The sequence below is a fragment of the Lycorma delicatula genome, chromosome 4 (assembly GCF_047948215.1).
Source record: "Lycorma delicatula isolate Av1 chromosome 4, ASM4794821v1, whole genome shotgun sequence".
Classification (NCBI taxonomy): domain Eukaryota; kingdom Metazoa; phylum Arthropoda; class Insecta; order Hemiptera; family Fulgoridae; genus Lycorma; species Lycorma delicatula.
This window is the reverse complement of record NC_134458.1, coordinates 80,994,319-81,011,582: the sequence shown is the minus strand read 5'-3', so window position 1 is coordinate 81,011,582 and position 17,264 is coordinate 80,994,319. Positions and strand designations below refer to the sequence as shown.

The window sequence follows — 17,264 nt, the reverse complement described above, 5'->3', positions numbered from 1 at the left end:
CACCGGTAGACATCTTTAACACCACTACATCTAAACAACAAAATTATCATGAAAAATAATTCCATCTAAAATTTGGTTCGCAAACTATTTCATTCACCGTCAATTTTCTTTTACATCAGACCATCCATTATATGTTGTCTAATATTAAATTATTTTTGTTATTTTTACTTATTATACGAAGTAAAGGAAGTATTGTAATCGCGAAAAATGTTGGTCTTCAGATTTCAACGGAAATATCCAATTTGACTAGTTTCGGCGTGACGTCTGTACGTACGTATGTATGTATGTATGTATGTCGCATAACTCAAAAACGATTAGCCGTAGGTTGTTGAAATTTTGGATTTAGCACTGTAACATATAGTTATGTGCCTCCCTTTTTGATTGCAATCGAAATTAAAACTAAAATTTTAATTAATGAAATATTTTGATCTTAAAATGAAGGCTTCATCTCCTTTTGTTTTTTTTCTATATTTTCTTTTCTTTAATTTAAATATATGGATTTAATAATTATTAACCCGTGACTGTAAACAAAAATTTTACAGTACATATTAATTCAACGATAATAAAAAAATGAAAAAAATTATTAGCGAAAAAAATTTTATGTGCTTTTAAAAATGTGTAAATGTAATAATAGGCATTACATATGTGTATATGTAAAATAGATGTTGGTGAAACATCTTATTTAATATTAATTAAAAATTATAATTTAAAATCGTATTATTTTTTGATTTTCTAATTTAATTTCTGTTTAATTTTACTTAATTATTCTGGAATTTCTGTTTAATTTTATCTACATTAAAGTTAACTACAGTGATTGAAAAATAGACACTTATAAAAACAATATATACACTGAGGCGTACATACCCGATCTTTAATAAATTGCAAAAAATTTCTATCTTTTAGTTCATTACTCCTCTGATATTGTCGGACAATATTCTCCCTAAGTTTGAGTTGATCATCATTTCGTTTAATTGTTTTTTGTTGCCAATCATTTAATCGCTCTTTCATTTGATATAATTCATCTACTCTTAATTTGTGTACACGTTCCCTAATTTTCTAATTTTCTCTCTATATTCATCATCCTCTCTTAACTTATTCTTTCCTTGGTCTTAACGTTTTCTTCCTCTTTATATTTATCATCTTCTCTTAATTTCTTTATTCTTCCCTTGTTCTTAACATTTTCTTCCCGTTCATATTCATCTTCTTGTCGTTTTTTTGAGATACATTTCTTCATGCTATTTTTCTTTTTCCTGTATGATTTTTTTTTTCATTTTTGATTATTTACCAAATAATCAAATAATAAAAAATGAATATTTTACACTGTTAGGTCGAAATTAACATTTATAACCATACAGGAGTTCACTAAACGGAATTGTTTAATTATTTTTAAATTTTGTTTATACGACACTCCAGAAATCTGAAACTTTTGTTAATCAGCAACTCATAAAGATACGAATAATACTAATCTAGTAATACGAGAAATAAAAGGACTTTTACTCTATCCTATTATTTCATGTAAAATTGTTAATTAATTATTGTATAAATATTTGATGTTAATAAAAACTAATATTTCAGCAGATGTGTGTAACTGTCCACTTTATTAATGAACTGGAGGATTGTATCTCACTTTCAAATGAAATAAATTAAATAAAGTGCAGCCAAAAATGTGTATATGTAACTTAATAGGCGTACAAGGAAGTTATATGGTGTCCACATCAGATTTTTAAAATTTATTATTAAGCTTGCGGAACTTATACTTACATAAGATATTAAAGAGAATAAATTTTCACTTTAACTATAAATGGAATTTTTAATATAACAGCCAACCACACACAAAGGGATTATAACGAAATTTTCACTTATTTTTTAATTACATCTTCCTTTTTCCTGTTTAGCCTCCGGGAATTACAGTTCAGGTATTATTTCAGAGGATGAATGAGGATGATATGTATGAGTGTAAATGAAGCGTAGTCTTGTATGTCACAGGTCGACCATTCCTGAGATGTGTGGTTAATTGGAACCCAACCACCAAAGAACACCGGTATCTACGATCTGTATTCAAATCCGTATAAAAGTAACTGCCTTTACTAGGACCTGAACACTGGAACCCTCGGACTTTCAATTCAGCTGATTTGGGAAGACGCGTTCACCACTAGAACAACTCGTTTTAATTACATCTAATAATCAGTTTATATACGTAATTAAGCTCAATATATAGTACATTTAAATACAGACCCGCACGCCGCGCGCACATACAATTTTGTTATTATTACTGTATTTGTTTAAATATTAAATCAGGGATAAAAAAAGATAGTATTAATTTTTTTTAGATGAAACATGACTTCCACGCTATTAGAGAGGTATCTGCGTACCTGCTAGACTAGAAGTTCCGAATTCGATACCCGGTTAGGATCTGGAGAATTGAGCTCAAAATGAAAAGTAACAGAACCACATCTTTTATTATATATATTATAGAAACCATGATCGGTAAGTAAGGAGGTAACAATTAATATTATTTCTAAAATTAAAAGTAATCATATCCAACCGACCACCATATTTCACAGTTCAGCCCGTCTACAGTATCCAAATCAAACTGGTGTTGTGCGCGCATATATAGATCCACACATCTATTTATTAATACACTTTATTATACCTGTAAAGCCTAATTTAATTTTATTTAGATCTTTTAAAATATATTTCGTTGTTCTTAAATAATACTTCAGTGTCACTGGATAAAAAATTTAATTAAAAAATTATATTGAAAGTTCATTAAGTGACAAGGAATTAAATTTTTTCGGATCTCGGTTTGTTATAATCTATTTTTTGTCACCTCCTTAATATAACTAACGAATGATATACTGAGGGTTTTGAGTTCAATTCTTGGTTTGGACACTAACTCACATGTTTAAGCTTATCTGGATATTCCCAGTTAAAAAAAGGCAGTTAAAACCCTAGACCTTCAGTTTAAGGTTTTTTTTTCTGCTTGGAGACAGTTCGCAACGTAATATGCCTATCCTATCATCTTTAAAAATCATTATGAATAATGGTCGCCACTCAATTACCTGCGTAATGCTTCTGTCTCTGTTCGCTTATATTCATGTAAATATTAGATACGGAATCGATTTATTCTTTACACTGTTCAGTTTTACTTACGTAAGAATCATCTGTAAACAGGTTCGTAATTAAAATTTTGAAAAGAATCGATTGATATTTGAAGGTCTCAGGTTGAATTCCCAAATTAGACTTCAGCTCACAAACCAATAGTTTAACCAGATTAAAAAACTGAAGGTCCTAGGTTCGATTTTCGGTTTAAGACACCTAAAATGTAACCAGAATTAAGGTACTATGTTCCATTTTTTGAATTAACGATTTTTTTTAATATGCCATTCTTAATTTGCTCATAAAATTAATACTTAAGCGCGCAATAGATTCAAAAATAAATAAATAAATAAAAATAATCAGACGATGAAAGCGAATGTAAAGCGTAAAGTGTCATCTTTTATTTGGTATTTTTGACTCTATTTAATTGTTTTATAAAATAATATTCTCATTCCTACTATCATATAAATGATGTATTAAGTGGTAGACTATCTAATCTTGAACCCTCATAGATGGTTGGAGGGAGAAAGGGTTACGAAACAATCACGTATAGCAAAGAGATGCTTCGTTTACTGTTTCTTCCGGAAGCACTGTAAGGTATTACTTCAGAGGATAAATGAGGATATATGTATGAATGTAAATGAAGTATAGTCTTGTGCAGTCTCAGGTCGACCATTTCTGAGATGTGTGGTTCATTGAAACCCAACCACCAAAGAACACCGGTATCCGCGATCTAGCATTCAAATCCGTATAAGAGTAACCTTTACTAGGATTTGAACCTTAGAACGCTCTACTTCGAAATCAGCTGATTTTGCGAATACGTTTTCACCACTAGACAACCCGATGGGTTCAGCGAAGAGATGCTACCCAGATTGTGCTGCACGGAACTGTTATGTAACAGTTTTTATCACGCATTACTTAAACAAACATTAATAATCTATTCATCTTAAATAATTAATTTATTAATTAACATGTTAAAAATTAATTTTTTTTCTCTTTAATTATGAAATGCATTTTTAGGGTGTAAAAATATTGAGCCTTGCTGGGATTCGAAGCCAGAACCCTTTGGTAACATGCCTTACTTTCAAACGGTTTATTCTGTAAACACACGATTCAACACTATCATTTATTAATCTATCGTAGTGCACGTGTTTTAAAATCTGAAAATTGTAATAGTTAAACTGAAATATTTGGACATACACAGATTTAGTAACTACAATGACAGGGTTTATTTATTGTTTACAACTAATAGATGGAATTCGAGTATAATATTGCACTTAATAATTACAAAGAGGAGTGTTAATAAAATCTTGTGTGCGTTTGTGTTTAGCTTGAAATTTTATTTAAAGTAACCTCAAGTATATATTGAAGTACGCTTCTCTTCAGTGATTCTAATATTTTGTGAAAGAATTTCTTTTAAACATTTTTTTTTTTATTTAGTCGTATTTTAATGAAAATAATGATTAAATATTTTAATCAAAATAAGAAGTACTTTGAAAATAATATTTGCGTAATAGTAGATTATCCGTGTCTTCATACATAGTATGAATATATATAATCTAACTGTAGTTAGAAATCCTTTTGTTTTTGTTTTGTGAAAAAATTATTAATTAAATTTAAATAATCCTTTTTAAATATATTATAAGGAAAATAACTTAAACGTATACAATCGAAAATTAAAACTAAATAATTCAGATCAATAAGGTAGTAATAGTAAAAAAACCTAACGTAAAAAAATAAAAACATGGCTTCGACAACGACAAAATTGAAGAAAAAATATTTAGTTACTGCGGTAATTTTGTACGTAGTGGTGATTGTGAGAGGGAGTGTTTACAGAGAAAGGAACAAGATAGCGTAATTGCTGCGAGGGCATCCGACTCTCTCGTATTCCACCTAGTCAGTCAAAACAGAAAAAAAAAATGCGCCACAGTTAGTCAAAACAACTGTGTGTCAAAATCTGTGTTACAGCAAATTGATGAAAAATTATATTTGTTTATAGCATTATTTACTGCTTCCATTATATACAGTGATGTAGTAAAAAATAAACAAATCTTAGTTTGTATATTACGTAATATTTTCTTTCTGATAACTTATTAAGCTAAGTGTTATTAACCATTAACATTGTCATATACAATAAGAAATATGTAATTCTTTGCAACCTACAGTGGCGTATTTTAAAACTGTACCAAAGTTTGCTTACATAGTTATTTGTGTTTAGCTTATTCTAAATATTTTACGAGTATGTTATATGAATACAAACAAGAATTTACAAGACTTGTACATATAAACTAGGTAAGTACTTTGAATAATATCTTATATTAATAAAAATAGCACGCAATCAGATAATGTGATTAATTACAAGAAGGTTAACTAACTTATTAGCAGGAATGGAAATTTTATGAACTAAACGTATTATCATTTGCACACTTTGTAGGGCTTTAAAAAATGATTACTCTTAGCTTAGCCAAGTATATTTTTATTCTTGCTATTTCAACCCTCTGTTTCAACCAGAAAGGTCCTCGTTATAGAAATGTCTAAGTACTGTGAATGCCCTGATAGATTACAGATTACAAGGTAATCATGAGATCACTTGTGCAGCTAATTACACTGGCACAAGTGGTAGAATGGAAGTCACAGGTACACTGGCTATTTTTAATCGATGCTTTCCGAATATAATGTGTATTACCTTCATTGTAATAGTCCAATCTTTCTGGTACTAATCTTTTACTAGTCATAACTCGTAAACAAAGCATTTTAGGACGTATGTTTATTATTAACTTTTTCCATTATTTTCACGAGTATAATAGGTTATGAAAGTCATGGTAGAACTGTGTGATATACTCTGTATATTACCCATTTATTTGTTTTTTTATACTATCATAAGTTAATACTGTTACTACTAATTTACATGTTTGTTGTTTACAGCTTTTCTGTAGAACTGACAGTTATTTAAATCCTGATAAAATGTATTTCTCACTCCAATCCCTTTAGGTCCTCTTAGCATTATATATTTTTTTCTGAAATTTGACTTTCTTTTTTATCATGCTTTAGTGAGAAACAATGCTCAAATTTCATGGGTTAAGGTTCAATTATATTTGTAAGTTACAGTATTTTTCCACAGAGAAGCTCAGGTTTATGAACTCAAAAATAGAATTAACATAATTAAAGTCATTTGTAAAATATTAATACTGAAATATCCTACTCCTCAGTACTTCTCTATCGTAAATTTTTACATCAGTATTCTGCTAATTAACATCATTGTTACAGCAAATTTTTCACTTTTTTATTCTTAAATATACTGCACATACAAGCTCAGTTGTTTATTATACAAATCAAACATTTAAATTCTAACTTTTTTATTTTATTTGGAAAGGCTTTAACTGTGCATAAGCTGAGTGTTTTGTTTTTGTGAATGATATAAAAATATAAATATTTATTATTAAAAAAAAAAAAGAAAAAAAATGAATTTAAACATAAGAGAGATAGTGAAAATTAATCAAAAGCTACACTTTACTAATAGAGCAGTAGTACAATTTTTCATTTGAAAAAACAAATACTTTTACATTTTTACAATTTTTTATTTATTTGCATTATGAACTCAGAGACCATTAATTAACGTTTGAAACATAAGAATAACATTATGTGAAATTTACTAAAATCCTAATATAAATAATATTATACTATTTATAAACCTTTTTAAAAAATTTAACAAAATTATAATATTAAAAAAATAATTGGCTGAAAATGAAAGTGCCAAAATCTTTGTAATGCATTAAAAGGCTTAATAATAAATAGCAAAATTTAAACAGTCATCATAAATTTTTATCCCAGTGATTAATAGTGTTGTAGAAATACCATTTACTACCATTTGTCAATTACTTTCCATGAATGGATTTGATGATTCAACGGATAAAATTATAGTCATTCTGTTGAATGACTACTATACACGTGTAATAAAAAATAAATTTACTGTAACATATTTATGATAGGAATTGATTTCACTTAATAGAGAGAAGAATACTGAAATAACTGGAAAAATGAATGATGTCACGTGAAAAGGCAACAAACAGCACCACCGATATTGAAGATGACGTCACTAATAGTACTAATAATACTGGTGGTGTAATGTTAGATGGTAAAAAATGTGGCATCAATCTGTGTTTCAGTAAAAGACTCTGTAAAAAGTTAGCACAAATAATGAAGGACGCTGCTGTTCAGAAATAATATATGTTGCGAAAGTGAGTATGTTAAGTGTATAACATTTGTAGTAGCACATTAAAAATATAGTGCATGAAATCGGTACTTAATTATCATGGTAAGGTAATATTTGTCTACCAACTCCCATTTGGTGAATTTTTAAGTTTGCTTTAAAAAAATTATCAAAGAAATTGTAGTAAAATTTGCAGGATAACTATCTTGATATAAGAGATTCAGTTCTGTATGATTATATCTTTGTACACAAACTAAATGTGTTGATTTAACACATAAAAACCACTATAAGTGTAATTTATATAATGCATTCTGAGATAATCAGATGATATTAAGGACCTAAATATAGGAGAAATTATTTGAGAATAAGAAGGGTTGTGTAATATATATTTACTAGCATCCTTGTTCCGGCGTCACCTGCACTGTATGATTACTTGCGTTTCCCATCGCAATCAGGAGATCTTTAGTCAGTCAGGACTTGCTTCACATGCCCTTCCCATCTAGCCAGGGTCTCTGCCCCCTGGACCTACTGTGTTCATTAAATTCATGCTTATGAGAATAATGATGATAAATAAAAATTAAAGCCTGTTCAATTTATAAAGACTATAAATGTATTGTACTTCAGAGAAACAATTTGGTCAGTACAGGACTCATTAATTGGTTTTTAGAATTTCTGTCACAGCTTCACACACTATATACTGTACATAATCAGAATTACAAAAATAAATTACAATCATAATCTTACCAAATCTCATAAAGGTTGACTTAATAGCGGTATCATAAAATTTCAAAAATGTTTTTTTTTACTCCTTAAAATATTAAAATTAAAAAACCTGAAAATGTTTTTTAGATATTTATCTGAAGAGTAGTTGCAAGCTCAAATCAAGTGACTATCTCGTTTAATACAGTCAGAAATGGAGGAGAAAATTGCAATCATTGTTTAGAATTGTTTACTTTTCTTCACCCCTTTCACAGAAATTTATTACAGAGAAATTAAAAAAAATAAATAGTAAATTTCATTGTTACTTTGTTTTAACCCTTTAAACTCAGAGTTTCAAAAAATTCTTTCTTGGTATGTTTTATTATATATTGGTTGTAAGCTATCTATTTTATTATTGTGTTTAATAATTGTTTTAGAATAATATCTATCCATTAATATGGCAGACCATCTAACAAACAATAAATATTCTATTTGTAATAAACACAAATTTAGAAATATTAGAAATTAGATGACATAAAATGAAATATTAGAAAAATATTACACGTATAAATACAAACAAAATTTCAATTTTATAAACCATCAGAAAGTTTGAGGGAGATGGTCTTATAAAAACTGTAACAAATAGAATTCGTGTAAATTAAAACACAATTTTCAGTATTTTAGTATTTTTATTTTAAAATTTTTATTATGCAGTAATGGAATTGTTTCAATCATGGCTGAGGATGCGGGATCCAGCAAAAATATTTTCATGAAAAGTTACGGTAAGCTATCTCAATATTCTACACTAGGTGGTTTGTTTAATAGAATTTAAATATGTATGCTGATATACATAGCCTTTTTCTGTAGGATCTACAGATGATTGTTTAACAATCAAAATGACCGTTTAGATTTATTTTTAAATAAAATTTTTTGTAATGGTTTCTGCAGTATAATCTTGTTTTCCAAAACTTTATGACAATTTTTATGAAATTTGATGTGATTATTAGCAAATGTCTGATGGTTTAGGTTTTTGTTGCATCAGTATTTTAATCATATTTTAATGTTGTTCCTTTTTGTGTTGAATTTTTTTTGCAATTGGAAATGCTCTTTTTTATGTTTTTATAGCTCTGAATTGACAAATGGTACTCACGTATTAACGCCACCGCAGCTATAGCTTTATTTAAAAACAAAGAAGTCAATCAGATTTCGATGGAAAATGAACAGTCTCGTTATTAATTATAATAAATGGTTATTTATATTTATTTATTTTATAAATATAATTTAACCAAACTTAACCTACGCTCGCTTCGCTCGCTAACCTTGACTAATTAACAATGTAATTTTTTGAGTATTTATTTAATAAATTCAGTAATTATTTATTATTTAAATAATCAAAACACTCCTGTTAATTAGTCAAGGTTAGCGAGCGTAGGTTAAGTTTGGTTAAATTATATTTTTAACATAAATAACCATTTATTAAAATGAATAAAAAGACTGTTTTGAATCTATGTTAAACTCTATATCGGCCCATTTTCCACCGAAATCCGATTGACTACTTTGTTTTTAAATAAAGCTGTAGCTGCAGTGGCGTTAATACGTAAGTACCGACAAAATTATGGAATCATTTTCCAGACAATTTAGAAGCTTGCAGAGCTAAAGAAAAAGATTTCCTAGCATCTCTAGAGACATTTTGAAGAGACTATTGAACAGTCTGATCCATCTGCAATGGTCGATGCTGAATACAAGTGGAGTAATTTTTTCTAGTTGAAATTTTCTTGATTTATTTTTAATTCTTTTTATTTACTTTGTAAGAAGAGTTTCGGCGTTTTTGCATTCTGTTATTAGCATTACAAATTTGTTTATTTCCAAACAGTACCATGATGCAATATCTTGTTCATCATAAATTACTTATTTTCATTCGTTACTAAGTATTTTGTTATTCCTTGTAGATTATGTTTATTGATATTTTATTTATGACATTTATTTTTACAGCACAAGATGTTAAAAAAGTCTGGAAATGGTCTCAAATTACCAAATTGAATATGACTTATTGATAGAAACAAATTTAGATATTTGTGGTTAACAAAATAAAATTTTGAATTTTTTTATCTATCATCATGAATTTATCTTTCACTTTAAGTAGCACAATATCACATATCATGAGATATATACAGTAATAATCCAATCAATAAATTGCCAGATTTCTTAGAAATTATGATCAAGAAAATTGCTATAGATAAACCTATGTTACAAATTGTTTAAAAATTAACTATGATATTTGAAATTTGTTTTTACTGTTTTGTTTTTATTGTTTATTTAATTTATTAAAAGTAAAATGTTCTTTAGTCAAAAACTAATTTTGTTATTGTTGATGTTAACTTACTGTAGTATTTGCAACTATTTTTTTAACTACTATTATTGACCCAAACTAATATAATGTTTTTCAATGTTAATAATTTTTTGACTTTGTATGTATGCATGCACATGAGCCTGCGCCTGCGCAGTTTTAGCATAGTTCATGAGTAAATTATTTAATTAGGTTTCTTGTTATTTTATTATAATAGAAATTTATAGTAACACATAAAATGCATCAATTATACAAAGGATGTGTGTATTATGCATGCAATTTATAATATTTTTTTTATTTTACCTTTCAAAAATTGAGTTGAATATGGTGGATTTTCAAACACTCCTGTAAGCAGGAGTTTGAGTTTGAGTCTTTGCATTCTTCCCAGATGCCGGAATGTTTTCATTGAAGTGGTACTCAGTTAGTTTTGATGGAGGAGGTCCTATGGATGGTTGACCTATTTGTGGTTTTATCTCACTACGCTGATGACTATGTATTAATTCACTAACTAGGATTAATCTAAGTGACAGGTGATCTATTTAAAAAAAAATTATTAATTATTATTTATTAATTTTCTATTTTTAAAAAAGAGGAATTATTTTCTAGGACAAAAAAAGAAAGAATTTTCTACTTTTTAACTGAATATTGCAAAAAAATTCTGGTTTTCTAGTCTACAAGCATGTTAAACGCTACGAACTGAAAGTGGTAATCAACTACTGGCCAAAGCCAGATTTAATGAACCAGCTCCATAAACCATTTAAGTTAAACAACGGTTAATTGTGGTTTCACTGCACAATTTACTTTTGACCATGCAATCGATGATAGTTTTATATATACATATATATATATATATATAGTATAGTATTTAATTTTATTAATCATGCAATGACATGAATCATTTAGATGATTGAGGAAAACTACATTTATTCTAATAATATATTTATTTTTTGAAAATCAAAACAAAACTATGACTATGTTAAAAAATGTTGTTTGCAATTATTTTAATCGGTTATTAATACTTTTAACCAATCAAGCATGGCCATAATGAAAAAAACCCTTCCAGTGTAAAAATGAAGAAATTAAACTAAATTTGCTTTAATCAAAATAGGATATTCTGTAAAAATATTTTAAGCATAACTCAACAATATATAATCAAAATTCTATGACAGCAGTAACATATGTTAATCATTAAAACATCTAATGTGCTAAAAAGTAACGACTTTAACAAAAAGATTTCTGTAGGTCTACATTTTTCTCGTAAAAAAAATGCATTACTGATTTATTATGTTTTCATTAACAGTTTAATTTTGGTTATCTAGATAACCAACAGATTTATGGGGGAGAGATTATGGAAACAATGGAACAAATCTTAGGACTACAACACTTCTTAATAATTACCAGGGAAAAAACCCATAGAAATTTTTTTAAATACATTAAATAAATATTTATGGCAATATTTGTGTCAAAAATATTGCCAAAAAGGTGAGCTTAGTAACAGTATTTTTTTCTTTTAATGAGTAAAGTATGCCAACATTACATTAAGTAATATATGGTTGAAAAATTACCAAGCAGTAAATTTAGTACGGTAAATTGTTACCTTTTTTAAATTATGTTTCTTGAGTAGTCTGGAAAATTATTAGAACAATCTATTCATAAATATTTTTAAATTTTTGAAAGGTTAATTAAAATCTGAAAATTGTAGTAAATGCAAAACAAAACTTTTTAACCTATTTATACTAGTAAAACAAATATAAAACACACAAAAAAAAAACTTATTTTAGTTTCATTAAACTTTCTTTTGTTTCATTATTAACAAAAAACAAAACCCTGAACACTACAAAAAAAAATGCATTTATGCAGTTAGAATCAATGTAACAGAAAGTAAAATAACACATTTAAATGAAATCTCATTATTTAGATAGTATGACAAATGGATAGTATCTGTTACTTCAACATATCATGGTATTGAAATGGCTGAATGTACAACTAAACTAATAAAATCAACAAAACCTGTTGTTGCTGTTGACTACAGTTAAAATATGGGTAGTGCGTATTTAAAAGACCAGATGCGGCAAAGTTTTCCAGTGGAAAGGAAAAGGGAGATCAGATGGAATGTTAATTTTTTAAAAGATTAATTAACGTAGCTGTTCTAAATTCTTACATAGGTTTTTTTTAAATATATCAGATTTAATAAAAGATTCAATCTAGAACACTACAAATAAAAAAAATATATTATAATAGTTTAAAATAATAGCTAATAGAAGTCTGTAAATAAAATGAAACTTTACTCTAAAATTACAAATTTAAATCGTATAGCAAAAATTAAGCAAAAGTATAAACAATGAAATTCATAGAATTATACATCTTTCCTGTTAATGGACAAACAGAAATTTTAGTATATGCTTGAATGAAATTTTTTCTCTATTTTTTAATAGTGTGCCTTACTAAATTTTTATAAAATAATTTTTCTTATCTGCTTTTTCAAAATGTGAAGGTGGGTCAAAAGTAAAATTAATCTTCATCATTGTAAGGGTGTAATTTATGCTATCCTCTATTGTATATATTTGGTTATTGAAATTATAAATAAAATATATCAAAAATATTATTTTATGTTTAATTTATTTTACAATTAAAACTGTTATTTTTAACAGTTGTAAACACTTTTTATGATTTTTTTGTATAAATTTTATTATATGGATGTGAATATATTATTTAGTTATTGTAAAGATAAAGTTTTTTTTTGGAGTATATTTAAATTTTCCTTGTAAAAAGTTAATTTTTTTACTTTCTCCTATAATTGTAAAGTAACCGATGGATTAAATTTAGCTGTTTGCCTCACAAGTTTTACTTTTGTTACAAAACCAACTGACAATGTAATATTGAATTTTTAAAATTTGCATTGATGTGACTTTTAAAGACTTACTTATTCTGTTCTATGCAAGAATTATTCTTTTTTCTATATTAAATTAGTAGTACCAATTTGTCATATTTTTAGTCATTTTTATAATAAAAAATTACTAGTAATGTATTAATTACTAATACTCAATCTTATCATTTACTGTCTACAATTTATCATCAGGTGTTGTGATAGCAGGTCCCTCTTAGCTCTTTATTTCATTTCAACTGATGTACACTTCCTTGATCTTTCACAAAGTCTTGCATCATTTAGCTGTTCCTCTAACCGTACTTATGCAACTTTTTTCTGTGGATCCACCTGCTTGAGCTGGAGTAACCAAAACTAGCTAAATCTTGTTTTTTCTATTTTTTTCTTTTGTCATTTCCTTTAATTTCAGATCTTGTCTGGTACAGTATGGTTCACATGAATTTTAATACTACACTTTGAATCCTGTTGAATTTTCAAGAAGTCTTTGAATCCTTAGAGGTGACTCAAGTTTCTGCAATTACGGTTTGAATGATTCAAGATAATGATTGTATTCTACAAAAGACTAGCTTCAGTTTTTAGAATATATAGTTGTTAAAAAGTGGACTACTTTTTTGTAAAATTTACTATTTCATATCATAACGTATAATTTCTGAAATTCCCTCTGATGTTAATGGATAAAAGATATTCCCAAATACATGAAATTTTATCTTCAAATTTGGTTCTGTTGAATAAATTTCTGTTAAGCTCTTTTCTCACTCCTCCCCCTCTCTCTTTTTTTCACTATTAAATTCATTACTAAGTTGTTTAGTATTACTGATTTTTATATTAAATTTCTGCAAAACTTTCTACACTCTTTCTATTTTCTTTCAAATACTGGTGTTTGAATGAATGTTATTTTATGGTTCTAATCAGTGTGTATTATAATAACTGGGAGTTAAATAAATGACTACATCTCTTCCAGTATTTTTAATTATCATCCTAACGTAAAACTGAAATTGGGTGAACTCATCTTCTTCTTAACCCATCTTCTTTAATGAATCTACCTTATCATAGGTTTTAACTTATTGCCTTCCATTTTTCTTGTTCTTGAAATCTTTCATTTCTTTAAAGTTTCTTCACTAACATCTGTAAGCATCCCAGACTTTATTCTTCTTTCTCTCCTAAATTCCAGTTTTCTACCTATGATCCGTTACTAAAGACAATTTTGTTCAATATATTATTCTCCAATTAACATGTTATCCTCTTCCTTATCATTTTCATCTAATTTTACTTTTCTTTTATTTAACTAATTTTTTAATTATTTTTCATGTAATTTTTGAATTGGCCAGATCATTGACATATAAATTGAACAAAGTAGGAGAAAGTACAACACTAGTTTGAATTAAAGCACAATGTTGATTGTATTCATTACTAGACATTTTCCCTATACTAACTTTAAGTGTTCTATTCATAAAGTAATTATGAAAAAATGTAAACAGTTTCCCTCTAATACAAATCTTATCTAATTTACTAACATTATATTATAATCTACAAGGTCGAACACTTAACTAAGGTCAGTTGCAACAACAATAACAAATTTATTATCATTTAAATATTTTATATATCGTTGTAATTACTTCCAGAAGATCTACTGTAGATCTATGGGAAACAAATCCGTATTGAGTCTGGTTTATTATTATTAACATTATTAATTATTATTAAATATCATTACTGTTGTTAATTACTATTATTTATTATTACTATTATTAAATCTACCTATTTCTAAAATCGATTTTTATGCTAACTCGACGAAGGATATCCACCATCGTTCTGATCAAAGTAGGAACAGAAGTGACATAAAAAAGAGTTGTCCAATATCTGGATTTGAGTCTTGACATGAAACTCACATTCTGGAATCACATTTCGAGGGCATGCAAAAAGGCTCCCTGAGTGATCACGTCTCTCAGCCGATTTATGGCAAACATTGGGGGGACAGACCAAGCAAAAGAAGACTACTCATTGGGATCAACAGTCTTTGTAGTATGGAGCAGAAGTTTGAAGAATGTTTGAATGGAGCATCAATCAAACCTCCACCCAATCTATTCCCGATATATGCGATCCAATAAAATATTATTATTAACTGCATAATTATTTTTAAAATTGTATAAAATATATTTTTGTTTTTTTATAGGCTTAAAAAAATTATTTTGCTTAGAGCCTCTTCCCAGCACTAACAAGAGTGGAAGGAATGCTGTAACTGCAATTAAATTCGATATAGTATATTTTATACTATAATTTGTTAATAAAAATAAAAACTATTAGGTAATAATATTATTATTGGTCTTTGTCTCGTTATATTGAGTATATATAGTCATTATTCTTTGTGAAAATATTAGCATTATAAAATATATTTTTATATTGCTGGTGAGAGGTTTTCATTGATGTATATTAGTCCATCAGAAAACTTCCTGTTTATATTTTTAGTAGTTAATTGTTTAGGAGAGCTGGATTTGGTAGTATTTTTCAGCCATTTTTGTAGATTTTTATACTTGTGTTGAAAAAGTTATCTTTTACTAATCTACTTTTGAATCTTACAATTATAGGCAGGATAGTATTCTTCTTATTCACTGGAATTCTATGCACCGTATCGATGTTTACATACTGATTGTGTGATTTTGCAATACCTTCCATTATGCAGCACATATCTTCATTTGAGTAACAGGAATCTCATGAATTTCTAAATTTTTGTCTGCTGTACTGTTTACATTTTAAAATTCATTTTCTTTCTTTGTATTCTTATAATCTGACTGTAAATTGTTAACAATAGTGGTAAATTCATCAATTTTTGCTAAGAACATCTCTACAGATTGACATAGTTTTTTAACGTTGTTGCATTAGTAATTTTCAACTCATCTTTAATATCTGCTAATTGATGTGAAATCAGCAATTTGATTTATTGAGTATTTCTTTTTTGAAATCCTGCATGCTTAGAGTTGAAGCCTGCAGGATTTAGAGTCGAAGCGACATTCAGAGAAGGACTTTTAACTTTGCAGATTTAATAAAAACAATTTAAATAACCTAGATTATACCCAATGCAAATGTTTTTAGAGACTTCAATTGATGGCTGTCAGACAGCTTTATATTAAAGATTTATTTAGATATAGTAAACATTTTTGAGGTGGAGATCCAGAATGATCTCTATAACTTTATAAGTAGCAGCCTGAAGAATTATAAAATGGAATTTTCTAATATAACCACCGTATGCAAGGCTTTTGTATATATATATATATATATATATACACAAAAATATACGTTGGTATATTCATACCAACATATGTATATATTTTTTTTCAACAACCATATTCTAAGTCATAAAATTTGAATAATGTATCACTATCATCTGGAATTATGTAAATTTAAAATGTCAAGTAAATATTGTTGTCAACTGTTACAACTTACTCTGTCTTTAATTAAAGTGTCATTTTTCAAAAACTGTCTGTTGATTAATCATTTTATGTTTTTCTTTAGATTTAAAAATGAAATATTTTTTGAGTATATTCATGTTTTTTGTTGTTACAGATTTCTAAGTTATTTTTATAATTAGTGATACAAAAATATATACTTAATTTATGTATACTTATACATAAGTATTTAAACATATACTAAATTTATTTATATTTTATATATGTATTGTATATAAAATATATACACGTGTATTTTATTTTCAAAAATATTTTTTTAGTTTACAGATCATTATAAGTAATAATAAACAATTGGGTTTCGCATTAAAAATGTGGTTAATTTAAATGAATAGATCAAGATTGAATATAACAATTTAGATTAAAGTAAGTAAAAAATATTTGATTTTGTTCTTTTAGGATTTTATCAAGTTTCTGATTAAATTTTCTTTTTATATATGTTTGTTTTCTTTTGCACAATTTTAAAACAAAAGCTAAAAATTATCTGGAGCAGCACCCTCTTAATTTTAGCTAACTTTAATTTTAGCTAAGAGCTGCCACTGCTTACCACACACTTTAAATCTCTCT

The 17,264-nt window shown here is 27.2% G+C and overlaps 1 long non-coding RNA gene across 3 annotated transcripts; it reads left to right on the top strand.

Moving 5' to 3' along the window:
- Positions 1–4,899: 4,899 nt before the first annotated feature.
- Positions 4,900–16,566, top strand: LOC142323591 (uncharacterized). Of its 3 annotated transcripts, none has more exons than XR_012756130.1 (3): positions 4,900–5,391; positions 7,109–7,337; positions 11,675–11,766. It is a non-coding gene; the product is annotated as an uncharacterized LOC142323591 (long non-coding RNA). The 3 variants fall into 3 exon arrangements; XR_012756129.1 differs by lacking the exon at positions 11,675–11,766 and adding an exon at positions 10,001–10,175 and having other exon boundaries at positions 4,901–5,391; XR_012756128.1 differs by lacking the exon at positions 11,675–11,766 and adding an exon at positions 15,822–16,566 and having other exon boundaries at positions 4,902–5,391.
- Positions 16,567–17,264: the final 698 nt, after the last annotated feature.